Below are 13,445 nucleotides of genomic sequence, written 5' to 3'. Positions count from 1 at the left end.
ATATAGTTTAGGCCACAGGCATTGAAAGAGAGAGGAATAGTGTTGTTAATTGCAAAAGCTGTTCTGGCTCCCTGAGGAGCTTGTGCAAGGTAATCCTGCAAGGCTGTATAAACAACTAACGGTAAGCATTGGGGTTGTGCTGGCTTACCTTGTGCTTAGCGTGTCTCTCATTTGTGCTTTGAACTGACCCCTGTTCCTGTACTGGTAGACTGTTGTTCAGCAAACACTCACTGCTGGGCAAGCTGGGGAGCGCGGCTTAAAACTGCTTTGTGGGTTTCTGTAATGGGTCCCAAGATGAGGAGAAGGTGTTAGATTTAGCACAGCAGCTCATCTTGTCTCCTCTGTTCCTGCTGGAGTCACGCCAAAGTGGTGCCTGGGAACAAGTAGGTGCCATTTTGTTTCTGGATGACAGGCTGGGTTTGTAGGTCTGGAGTCTCTCTTGCCATAAAGGAAAATATCCTTCCCCTCTTCACAGTGAAGTAGAGCATTAGCAGAGGCTAAATGATGGAGGTAGTCACTGCTATTAGGTTTGAGAAAGTTAAGAGTTCTTGCTTAATTTAGCTTTATCATGTCAGAGCTATGAATAGTAAAATCATGGGATTACATTTCATGCCAGCTGAGAATTGTGTTTGCGCTGTTTCACTCCATGGTAACCGGAAGCTGTCGTGTCCATAAAAAACAGGCACAGAGATGACACCCAGCCTCACTGCGGGAGCGCTGGGTCCTTGGCGGGGCGGGTGGTGGTCGTTTCCTACCCAAGGAGGAGTTTCCTGTCAGTGCCCTTTTTTCCTATCACATATGAAAATACTTTGTACGTTTCTCCCCTGTTGTACTTGTACCAGAATGAGGCCTCTTTGCAAAGCCCTGCTCATAGCTACTACTCCTTTGATACAAGAGCGAATGGACTGCTCATAATTTCATCTCCAAATGTGTCATCTGGCCATTTTTAGCCTGTCATGATTTACAGTGTAAGGTGGCTGTACAAAACCCAAAAAAACCCCTGCTGAAATGCGAGGGGTGCTGTAGCTTGCACAGCTAGCCAGCACACGTCCTCCCCACTGCTGCCTGCATTTCACTTTTACCTTTGGTTGAGTGAAAGGAAGAAAGGAAGGCTTGGCAAGTAACCCCATAGGTTTCTCTGCTCTGAGAGCACAAAAGGTGATGGTGTGGGGGGTGTTAAGCTGAAATTCTGTTCTCAAGGGAATTAGGTTGAGTATTAATGATGTTAACTTGTGCCTTAACAGAGGGCTGTACACATGATATCTTGTGGGGGTTGCGTACCTGATTATTTCAGGCCCCGTGTATCTGTGTAAATTATTACAGTTAATTGTGCCTATAGGGCTGTGGATGAGATCGGTTTCCCAAGTTAAGGATCTGTGTATGCACTATCTGATTAGGTTAAGTAATTTTGGCAGCCTTTTTTTACTGGGGAACGGTGCTGGGATGAATGGCTAAAATCAGAATCCTTTCCTATGCTTGTAAAATGTGAGGATTTGCCAGTATCTTGATTGGTTTAAATCTGATTTTCTCTTTTTTACTTAGGTGAGAGTTCAATCGCTTCTAATAAAGCCATATTCGGAAACATAATTGATGGGAGACTTATACAAGGTATGTAAACACAGCACTGAAAACTATCTGTTCAAATAAGCTTATTCCATACATACAAGATTTCTGCGGACGAGCGTTTACCTCTGTTTCGTAGCCTAGGAGAGTGTAGGGATAGCCTGTTCTGATGGCTTGTGCTTACAATAACTCCATGTTTGTTTGTTTGGTTTTTTTTAAAGCATTTTTAACGTTATACCAAGTCATGGAAATCCTTTTCTTTGTTTTCCCCTGAGGTAACGAGATTCAAGTTAAGGTAGAGACAAATCAAGTGCTGGCTTGAGAATAAATATGTGAATGGTTTTGCTTTTTGCAGCTTATAAATGGAAGTTGCTGGAGCTTGTATTTTCATAGGTTAAATGTGTGAAGAATAGTAATCCTTTAGGACAGATTCAGCTTTGGCTGTAACTGTACTGTGTATTTCAGAAGATATTCCAAAGAGCCCCAGATTCAATTGTTTTTTTACATTATTTGCTGTTTCTTTGGAAGCATAACTTCCACATTTTTGTAAGTGCATTGTGGTCACTCTAATGAAGGAAATACGGGTGCGCAGAGTCTGCTGGTTTCCAGACTGCAGTGACCTGAGAGGGCTGAAAACTTCACTGGAGTGAAGTGCTGCATGGGGAGTAGCACAATAACTTCAATTATGCACAAGTTTCAATTCTTTTGGTTAACTGATTTGTGAATAGTTTTCCTATGTAATTGGATCATTTTTTGCTTCTCTTGGGGGTTCTGAAACTACAGGCACAAGGATTCACAGACCCCCAACAGTTTTGACAAGGGTTCAGTTCACATCCAAAAACTGCTCAAAATAGTAAGGCTGCACTGTGAGGAAGCCATTAGTTTTGAGAAAGATCTGATTTTTCTGCTTGTCTGTTCACAGGTTGTGTAGGTTTGGAAGCAAAAAGCCAATGAAATAGGTTTTCCCCTTTATTTTTTTATTATGGATGTTTTTCTTCCATGTTTAACAGAAAATCCAGCTGCCTGACTTTTGTAACAAAAACAGCCAGATTTCTAATGAGCTTTTTCTTGGATTTGTTTTCTTTGAGCTCCCTGTCACTAAACTGTCTGAATAACAACGTAAGAATTTTTAAGCTCAAAGATATATAAAATAGTTTTTAGCCAAGTAACTAGTGTCAGAATTAAAATCACCAGTTGGTGTTTATAGCCGGTCAAATTATTTGGAAAGGGATTGTTCAGCACTGTGATCTGCAGAATTCAGTCCTTTTTGGAAGAACCTGTAGACAGTCTTCCAACCGTTCTATAGAACCTGCTTCTAATTATCTGAAACCAGGGCTGGAGCCCAATATTAAACTTCTTTAGGGATTAGTTTAATTGTGTGAAAACCCAAACGTGCTTGAAGGAGAATCTTATTTGGAAAGTATATAGACTAGAGAGAAATTGGAACTGCTGTTGACAAAGTAGTGCTTCTCTTGCCGTGGCAGAATAATCTGAACTCTTTTTTTTCCCCAAAGCGTGTTTGGCACGTATTAAAGTAGAACACGCTGTTTTGGTTTGTTTTTTTGTTGGTTTTGTTGTTAGTAGTGTTGTCCAGGAAAATTTTTGTTGAGGAGGTTGGTAGGTGCAGTTGTAGGCTTTAGTTTAACTTGTGTCATTAATCTCCTGAAAACATACACTGGATACTTGATCTGGAAAGAGGAATTGTTCTGCTTTTTGTTACCCTAATGAAATTTGAACTGGATGATTAGAAATAGCATCTTAATTTGCAGTCCACCAGGCTGGCACTGGGAGCTATGCAGGTGGCTCTTTTTTCTTCCCCTTAAGTGTTCTGTTGATGTCAAGAGCATACTTAATTGTTGGTGCAAGACCAAACCTCAGCTTGAAAAGGAAGAGTCAAGTAGAAAGTGAGATTATTAGACTTTGATTTCTGAGCTAGCAACGCCAGTGTGTGCCTTCTGTACTCTGTACGTTACTGCTGGCACTTCCAGTGTGCTCTGACATGTAGATAGCTGCAACTTTTTTTCCACTTCGAGTAAGTTCACAGCAAATTCTCGTGCAGCTGCAGTACAAAGCTTGCTGGGAAATAGATTTTACATAGCTGTCATGCATGGCAAGGTTAATCTGTCATGCTTCTGGACTGCTCTTTTAGAACAGGAGCTTTAGTTCAGTATATTGGTGGTTGTCAAACTTAACTGATTTAGGAATATTATTTTCAACTTTTAATCTAATATAGGAATTTGTGATAGTCAAACTGCTACGGTCGTTATTTTGATTTGCTCTCTGATAAAACGTAAGTCTGGGAGCTGCAAGGGAGGAGCAGGTGTCATGTGTCTTTGTGCTAACCATGGTTGGATTGATGGGAGGCAGATTTCGGGGTATTCTCTGGCTGTGTCCCTCTGCATGAGCTGCCAGTGTGCTGTGATCCCCGCAGCAGCCTCAACAGGTGCAAGTGCGAAGTGCTGCTTGGACTGCAGATCCTTCCAGGGAATTAATGCGCGGTATGAAAAATATCCTTTTGGGGCACTTGCTGCAGAAAAAAAAGAACAGCTCTTCTATTCTCTGCCAGCTACATGTCTAGTGAACAAAGATTGCTCTGATTTGACACTGGTGTCAGGCTGCTTTTGCTAAGTGTATTGAGCCTGAGTGCAAGAGGAGGTACTAAGGGCCAAATTAATTACAGTTCTACATGTGTTTTTACATTGGTCCTGTAGCTCACGTTTGTCTTATTTAACCAATGTGCTCAGATCGGTGTTATTCTGTGTTCAAGTAGCAATTTGGTATTGGATGCAGGGCAACTCTTATTCTGTAGGTAGATAGTTAAATTGAAACAAGATCATACTGAAATTAATTTTAAAAGATGCTGACAGTTGCTAGTTACTGTTGTGTTTTATTTGACACTTTTTGTTTCCTATTTTATTTGTCATTGTATCTTAACTAATACTTGGTAGTTCTTAACAGCGGTATTCTTACCCAAGTCTTCTGACATATCTACAGATGCCGCTTACCTCCTCTGCTTCTCTGGGAGGCAGGTGAATTAAAATGCACAGAAGTGGTGATTTTTACAGGGTTGTGAATTACAAGATGATGTATAGGACTGGATTTTTAATTGCTTGATCAGATTTTCTAAATCCAGGCCTAACAGAGGCAGGTGGTTACTATCGTTTAAGTTTATAAATAGCTAATTTCTTATTTTCAGTGCTTTCAAAAAGAACACAGTGCTGACATTTCTGTTCATGTCAGCATTTTCCAATGTCTTTGATATATTTGTAGAGTACGAATTGGGATATAGGGTCAATCAGCAATAAATAATTTTTATCTTCTGGGGTTTCAAGTTGTAAAGAGGCAGTTTCTTGGCTAGGACAAAGGCTGCCACAGTTTAAATTGATGTAAGCCTTTCAGGTATCTTATCCAAATGTCAAAAAGCTTGTTCTGTGGGAAATGAAAATGATTTTTTACTATGTAGTTCTGTGACTTTTTTTATAAGTGTATTTTTGTAGTGATTGCTGTTGCCTTATTATACAGAGTACACTTTGTAAGACTTTTTTAAAGTTTTTTTTTTTTTTAGAATTAACTAATCTTGTTTGGGTTTTAGAGCTCAGGATTATGAATTGTAGAGCTGGCTGAAGGAGAATTACTTTTTTTTTGTTCCCTGATAATGAAGGCTGTTGTGAGCAAATAAAGTAGCAGTTCAGCTGTTTCTCCCAAACTGAATGTTTGTGCTAGCAAAGACCAAATGGGTGACAAGATGCCCAGGCAGGAATGTTTTCTCTAATGAGGTGCTATCTTGTTTACTTTGGGTCTTACAGCAAAATAAACCATAACGGTTTCATTAAATGCTGGCCAGAAAGGAACAGTAAATTTTTGTTTTCCTACCACAGTTATATAGAGCTTTCTACAAATGCTTTTACAAAATATTTAATATTTGCAAGTTAATGTTTTGTAAACACTGTGTCATAAACTGAAACTACTGTATCGAGTTTTGCAGCGCTGTGCACACTTCTAAGGTATGTACATAAGCCATTTCACTTGTTTCCAAATGTGTTTATGCTCAGTGTATTATAGATAGATATGAAGACAAATAAACTGCTTCTTTTAGTAGGGACATATCTGCTGTGTTTTTCTCTCAAAGTTGACAAATTGTGGTGCTACATGGTATAGCAATCCTCAATGACATGCTTGAGATGGAGTGATTTCAGCTGTAACATTCTGTTAGATGGCTTTTCTGTACAGGGCCGTGGTGGTTCTGTTCTGCTTTAACATCTGTGAAAGGTCTGAAATAATGATGAGTACTGCTTGAAAGACTTCAAAAAAAGGAGTGGAAGATGGAAAGAAACAGTCATAAAGTAATACAGGCCAGTTGGAAATAGGAAACAAATTCCTGGAAAAAGGCATTGTGAAAACTAGAAATGTTCTTCGTTTGACCCATGTCTTGGCATATAGGAATGTTCTTTACAGTGTTCTGGAATAAGAAACTCCTGGACTATGATTTCTGCTTCAGCAGAGAGCGTTGAGCACGTTTCCTACTTTCCTTTCCATATCTGGAAGAAAGGTTAGCTGTTCTTGTTTGTTGTGTGTTGTCTTGGTTCATTTTTTTGTAGTAGTGCTCTAAATATTAAAACAGTATTCTTCTACAAAAGATAATTCAGCCAGCTTTTTATCTGGATGACACCTGTGTGCAGTGGATTGTACCAAAAGTTTGTGGTAATGTTGGTGTTTGGGCAATAGGCAAAAAAGCAAACAAACCCAAGTGTTTTATCACAAAGCAAGAAAAAATGGTTATGGCAATATTTTCCTGGTAGCCACTGTGAAAGGTTGAATGTCAAAGGTTTTGTAAGGCAAAAGGCAAGATTTCTCTCTTTCACAGACGTTTAGACGGACGGACATGACAACTGTAAAAATAAAAAAAAGTCTGGTGTGGTGTTCTGTATTTGGCTTTTTTCAAAGTTTGGTAAGCATGATTTAGAGAACACGAAACCTTGCAATACAACCTTCCCTTTTGGGTGAGAATAGGACTTAACTGCCATTTCAGAGAAAGTATAATCTTCAAGTAGCCTTGAAACCTTTTTTCAGTGAAGTAAACAGAATAAATAAATAGCTTTAAACAAGTTTATTTTACGGTTGAACACTTTTTTTTTGCGGTTGAACGCAGAGTAAATTACAGTCCTGCTGTTAGATCAGGGGTTTAATAATATGGAGTAATTTATGAGGTTGTGTTTACTGTTGTTTTCTTTTTTAAAACTTACACCCCTCTAGCGGTGCATGGAAGGATTCTGAAATGTAATTGTAGACCTGTCAAAACAGCTCACAGTGGACTGGTGGCACCCTTTGAAGACGGCGATATGCTGATGGATGAATTTGTCAGGAAAACAATTGTTTCTCTTGGCTTGTGGATTCTCTTTAACAATATGGGAAAATACTTAGTCCTGAATCCAGTAAGACCATACAAATGAGCTGAGAGAAATTACTTCAGTACGGCTGTACCGATGTAATGACAGCAATTAGTATGTATGTAACAGGAGATGGGATGGCGGGCAGGGGAGGTGGAGGAAGGAAGGAATAAGTAGACTTAAAATTTTGAAAGCTTGAATAACTGTTCTAGAAACTACGTTCTTCATAGAAGTACATGAAAGAATTAATGGTGAAGTGGGCGATGAACTTTTGCAGCATTACGAGCTCTGTTGAAATACTTAAGGCATGATGAACATTTTGGGCACAGCACTGGATGATAGCTTAAGTAAGCTAGGCTGCTGTTGATCATTGGTGGCAGTAAGTACATCAATGTACATACAAAGATGCTTCAGTGCATTTTCTTCTCATTTCAGGTTTGCTTCCTGATTTCATAATTGACAAAGCTGAGACGGTGAAACCTGACTGTTGAAGGGTGCGAGGTGTGAACCTGCTCAAGCAGGTAGGCACACAATAGAAAATAAAATCTTCAACAAAAGTGGTAAAACTGCCTGTCTTGGGATTTGGAATATACCTTCTTGTATCCCCTCTATTTTGGGCATACTGCAAGTTAAACTGTATCAGTTGAATTATTTTTTCATTGTTAATGTTGCTGTGCAAAAAGGACTACACAGGTTTTGAAGAAAAAACTCAGCCTCATGTCTTGGAATGTTTTGGCTTGTCTTTCCAAATAGCTGGTAAATATAAGGGTAAAATAGAACAGTTTTGTGAAATAATCTTGGATGTCCTGGAAGAAGTAGTACCTACTTTTTTCTTTAATGCTATGTTGAGTGATTTTTGGATTTACACCCTGGTGGCTTTTGGGAGAAAAGGAGTGCTTCCCCCTGTATACCTTAATTGGCCAGATTATTAAATATCATACTGATCTAAATTGTTAAAACCCCGTATTTCCCCCCCCAACATTTGTTCTTTTGCTGAAGCGTTGCAGTGATTTCAGTCAGGGGCCGTAAAAGTTCTCCTTAACTATTCTGATTAGTTAAGTTCTGAAGCTTTGGTAGCTAGTGGAAGTGTACAGCAGTAAGAGACTCTTGACAGTGACTTTTTTCATTGCCGTGGAGCAGAGTTGAGCTGTTCTTTTGAGTTCTGCCAGGAGACTTAAAACAGGTAAAACATTAACTTTCCTGACACTGTTCCATGACAAAAGTTTGTCTTCCGGGCAAAGTCTGTTGTGGTGGCTTAGTAGGAGCATTTGCACTTCCATTGTTTTCACCTCTTTGAGTGGTATGATGGATTGCCGTGAGGATTTAGAAATGGAGAGGGCAAACTTTGCTTCTTGAAATGGCCTCCAAATTTTAGGAAACACTTATTTGGAGAGCGAGAGGCTTCCAGGCTGTTGGTTTTCCATCTCAAAACCCTCCTTATTTGTCTGTAGGGCTCATATGAATGGGGTCACAGAATTGGTCTGGATTAAAAATATTCTTGTAAAACAGAACATTTGTAGCCTCTGTCATGACAGATTAAGTGTAGAATGTAGATGAACAATTAATTGTATTGGCAGGGTGGGAACTTTCTACATGGGCCTTGTTGCTAAGGTAGTAATTAGTCAAACTGCACATCAACAGAAATATCCTCAGTCAGAGACATCTGTGTTAGTTTTTGTTCTAGTTCTTTAAGAAGTAGAAGTGGATCTCTGCAGAATACTGTCCACAGAGGTTACTGTTAAGGATCAGAGGGTTGACTCTGGCCTTTGTTTTCAATTGGTAGATGACTTGAGTTGCCTACAATTCACAGTGTGGGTCCTATTTGGATAAAATCCTTGCAAACCAGGCTTTTATTGCGTTTTCTTTGTAGGTGTTAAAGATTCACAACACTTTTGTAAAGACAAAAGTCTTGTAGTTCTTGACCAGAACTCATTCTCTACTGCGTTAGCCTTCTTTGTAAGAGTCTTCCCTTTCTGAATGGCACTGTTTGTAGCATGGCAAAAGAAAGTTATCTTAAAGCAGCTCAAGAACTTCCAGAATGAAGTAGCTTGTACAAATATTGCTAGAACTACAAGCAGAACCGATCAATCTGTGTTGCCTGCTTTCCTTCACAAGAAACAGGTTTGAAGAGTTCCAGGTGTATGCCTCTGGGGTCAAGGTGGGAAATCTTTGATGCCAAGAAGGGGATATGAGTAACATGGCAATGTTCTCCTGTGAGAAATCAAATTCACTTGAGTTACGGATTGCTGTCAAAGGCTTTCACAGCTCAAGCAAACCCTCTGCCTCTACTTTCCATAAACTATGGAAGAAGGACAGTTTACTCCAGTAAGAGTTGTTTGCCAGTTTGAGGCAAATGTTCAATGAAGCTTTGGCTGTTGCTCATTTTCAAACAAGACTGAACTTTACACCTTGGAGTTGGTGGTACTCACAGCACGTGGAAATCCGCAGATTCTCATGTTTTCTGCAGAAATGTACACATTTCTTTCAATAAGAATCTAAAAAAATTTATAATACTTAATAATTTGCATTGGCAATGTACCTTCAGCAGACTAAACCGCTAGCTGTTAGATTGACTATTTCCTTCACTGACCAACTTCAGTGACTTCAGATCTGGCTGGCAGAAAACATAGTTTTAAATCTGTGTGGTATGAGTGAATTTAGCAAAATAATTTGAAATACAAATTGTTTCTTCAGACTTGGTGTGTGTTGAATTATGAGGTACGTTATACAGTGTAGTTTTATGGCAGATAAACAGGCTGTGAAGTGTCTGTTTTCCAATAGGGTAATACCTTACCAGAACTTTTAAACTCAGCACACCCAGAATCAGTGCTGATATTTTTGCATGTGAGTCTACACTACTTGGGAAGATCTGCTGGACAGCTTACAATTGGGTCTTCAGAAAAGACAAACCAAAAAACAATTCTGAAAATTCCTGGCAATGTTTCCAGGAGCGCATGCCCTCCAGATGTGTGCAGTCACGCTCCTCTCTGCTGGGAGCTGAGGCCTGGATCAGGCAGCAGGTATCAACCGTGTCCCTTTCAAGGTAGAGGTGGAGCCAGTGTCATGGGAAGGCAGTTCTGTAGCTGTGAGCAGGAAGGAAACGTGACCTCTGGCAGAGCAGATTGCTAACGACAAGTCTCCATAGCACTGTGTAAGTGCTTCTATTGCAGTCCCCGCTGAGGACCAGGCATGCTTTACCTTCCTCTGTTTTGGAAAGCAGCATCCCCCTGTGAGCTCTGTGAGGCTGTGTGCGCTTTGGGGGCACAGCAGCACGCTCAGTGGAAAAATCTAAATGGCAAGGTAAGTGAGCAGCCACTGCTGCTTTCACAGTTTGCCTCTGCTTCATTTACAGGTGTCCCTTTAAAATCAGAGTAATCCCTAGGATGTTTTATAAGAATAGATTCTTTCAGAACAGTTTTTCTGCTTACCAGCTGAACACATTTTCTCTGAGTCAGTCACTAATTCTTAGAACAGCTAAATGTATATCGCAATAAGTTTACAATGGCAGTGTTAACACAGGGGAGCTGAAATGACTCCAATATTTAGTTTGTTTAACCTTTTGAGTGCTGATAGAGCATCCAACTCAGTTTCTATTCTAGTAGGAGTTACCTCACATGTTAGGAATGAATCAACTTTAAAAATATTGACAAAGATAAAAAAACTTTCCAAGACAAGAGTTTTTGGCACACATCACACATAGCAAACTAATGTTTGGCTAGTAAGTGCTGTGGATCAAAGTAAAATACAAAGACTTTTAAACAGCTCAAAGGAGGTGATAGTTTTAAAATCTGTTTTGGGGCCTTCTCAGGACTTACTGAGAGTTACTGCCACACTTACTCTGCTCTGTCGGTCAGCTCTAACCATGTGCTTTTTTTTTTTTTTTTGGAAAATGATTTATTTCGGAAGAGACTCAACAGAGAAGAGCTGTGGTGAAAGCTGTTTTAATTATATTAGTCTATTAAAATATTTCAAGCAGTACAGAGTTCAGTGTAAAATAAAGGTAACATAGATGATAATATGTTGAAGTGTAGTTTGTTCTTGAACTACAGGGTTGTCATTTAGTAGAGAGCTATCCTCAAATTACACAGTTTGTGGGATATACTTGTAACCTCCTTACAGAATGTAGCTTTTTTCTGGTTTTATTGTATCAAAGCCCCTCTATCTTCTAGTAGTTCCTATTACCATTTGTTTCCTCTGCTTCTCTTCCATGTTTTGGTATACTGTGCTAAACTTTTGATTGGTTTGGCCAACAGACTAGGAAATGTCACTGTTTCAGCAGATGTATTTATAAATGTTTCCTTTTAATTTACTAAATGGTCCTTTCACACATTCTTTCCCTGAAAAATGACCATGCATGAGAATGAACTTTGCTTCTTCAGTGGTAGTGCTTTTTGATTTTCATCCCTGGTGTGATTTATTTTTTCCTAATAAATCAGGAAACATTAAAATGTTGTTTTTTTCCTACATACTTTCTAGTGTGGAATATATTAAAATACTTCAGTTGAATTGATATAGCATCTTTAGTATAGGGAAAGGGAAGAATGGGAACATGTAACATGATTTTTAAAATAAAAGCCAACTTCCCATTTCTGGAAAGTACCAGGCTCATGATGAAGAGCGACCCATTTTCCCAGCAGTTGGTCCTGTGACGGGTGTTGTGCTGTTCCTGAAAGTGCCCTGGCAGTAGCTGGAGTATTTGGTAACCATATATGTAATTTGGCTTTGGAGACCGACTGAAAGTGAAGACATTGCAAGTCAGTCCGCTGGAATTTGCTTAAAATGGATACAGCAGCAGAAGTACTCGATCAGTTGTGTTTATATACCTAAATGTCTCTATTTATAATCAGTAGGTGAAAAAAAGGATAAAGTTGTACTCATATAGTTCCTCTTTTCTTTCTGGTTCTTATTCATTAGTCACTTTTGCTGAAAAGTTTGCTGATAACTTTTATGGGATGCTCAGTTAATGCAAATTTTGTCTTTACAATCCTTTTCCTAATTCCCAGAGCAACCTTATTTTTTTCCCCTCTTCTAGATAGTGGGCAATGAACACTGCAGAGTGCTTGTTTTGCAGATGCTCAGGTTTTGGCGGTTTGTTGTCAAAATGCCTCTTTGTTCATTTCATGATTTGAGATGCTTTTCAGCCATTGAAATAAATAATTAAAATATCTTGCAGTATGTAATCTCTGGACCATCACCACAATTATTGATGCTCAGTTTTCTCAGGGATTTCATGATCTCATGTACTTGCGTAGTGTTTATTTTATTTTCTCCTAGGGCAGCAGAGGCCGAGGACTTCTGCTGATTTAAACAGAGCAGATTGTTAGGGGGTCTCAAAGCCACAGGCATTTGTGGACTGCTGTATATGTTAAAAACATTGATTAGATTTTTACTATATGATCCTTTGTGGCTCTCGTGTATTTTAAGTGTCCGTAAGTAATGTGAGATATGTGCAATATTTTACTAACTTTGAGCTGACAAAATGTAATTTCTTGTAGAAATTCCTAAAGAATTCTGTTAAATGCTAAATAAATTGCTTTTGATGTTGTGAATGAAATTTATGTATTGTTTAAAGAGAGCAGGTTTTCTTCTCAGTTTCGTCAGCTACCTTTGGAATTGCAGAGTTCAAATCTTGATACTGACTGCTAATGTGGAATACTCGACAATCCAAACACTTAACTCAAACTAGCCCTTAGTCCCTTTTCCAGCCCACTACCGAAACCTCCAGTCTCTAGGAATGAAAGTAAAGGAGACTGGGAATTTAGTCTGAGGAGCAAGAGAGTGGAGTCCCCTTCCTCCTCGCCAAGTCAGGGGCCAAAGCATTCTCCACTTAAGCTGAGGAACTATACTGGAACCAACAGGGATTCAAAAGGTGGAGCATGTTTTGCAGCATGATCAGATTTTAAATTGTAAGAAATTTTGTTTATGGCTGGACACAGTGATTAAATAGGTCAACTATTACTACAGTTGAGAAGCACTGTAACAGCTGGACAGAAAAGACAGACAGCATCCAGAGGGTAGCGGTCAAGGGCTCAATGTCCAGATGGAGGTTGGTGACGAGTGGCGTCCCGCAGGGGTCCGTATTGGGACCAGTACTGTTTAATATCTTCATCAATGACATAGGCTGGGATCGAGTGCACCCTCAGCGAGTTTGCAGATGATGCCAAGCTGAGTGGTGCAGTCAACACGCCTGAGGGACGGGATGCCATCCAGAGGGACCTGGACAAGCTCGAGAAGTGGGCCTGTGTGAACCTCATGAGGTTTAACAAGGCCAAGTGCAAGGTCCTGCATCTGGGTCAGGGCAACCCCCAGTATCAATACAGGCTGGGGGATGAAGGGATGAGAACAGCCCTGCCGAGAAGGACTTGGGGGTACTGGTGGATGAAAAGCTGGACATGAGCCAGCAATGTGCGCTCGCAGCCCAGAAGGCCAATGGTATCCTGGGCTGCATCACCAGCAGCGTGGCCAGCAGGTCGAGGGAGGTGACTCTGCCCCTCT

At 39.9% G+C, this 13,445-nt stretch overlaps 1 protein-coding gene across 6 annotated transcripts in view; it reads left to right on the top strand.

The window, feature by feature from the left end:
• THRAP3 (thyroid hormone receptor associated protein 3) overlaps positions 1-13,445 on the top strand; it is a 32,336-nt gene that overhangs the window by 1,271 nt on the left and 17,620 nt on the right. For 2 of the 6 annotated variants that reach the window (XM_009328219.1, XM_009328214.1), the window contains exons 2-3: positions 1,543-1,608; positions 7,386-7,471. The gene's annotated coding sequence lies outside the window, so the exon portion shown is untranslated. Of the gene's footprint in view, positions 1-101; positions 122-1,035; positions 1,159-1,542; positions 1,609-5,233; positions 6,113-6,816; positions 7,069-7,385; positions 7,472-13,445 lie in introns of those variants that run through there. The other 4 variants (XM_009328216.1, XM_009328215.1, XM_009328217.1 and 1 more) reach the window with 4 other exon arrangements.

The sequence above is a fragment of the Pygoscelis adeliae genome, unplaced genomic scaffold (assembly GCF_000699105.1).
Source record: "Pygoscelis adeliae isolate BGI_AS28 unplaced genomic scaffold, ASM69910v1 Scaffold387, whole genome shotgun sequence".
In the NCBI taxonomy this organism is placed as follows: domain Eukaryota; kingdom Metazoa; phylum Chordata; class Aves; order Sphenisciformes; family Spheniscidae; genus Pygoscelis; species Pygoscelis adeliae.
The sequence above is the reverse complement of the archived record's forward strand: the minus strand, read 5'-3'. Positions and strand labels throughout refer to the sequence as shown.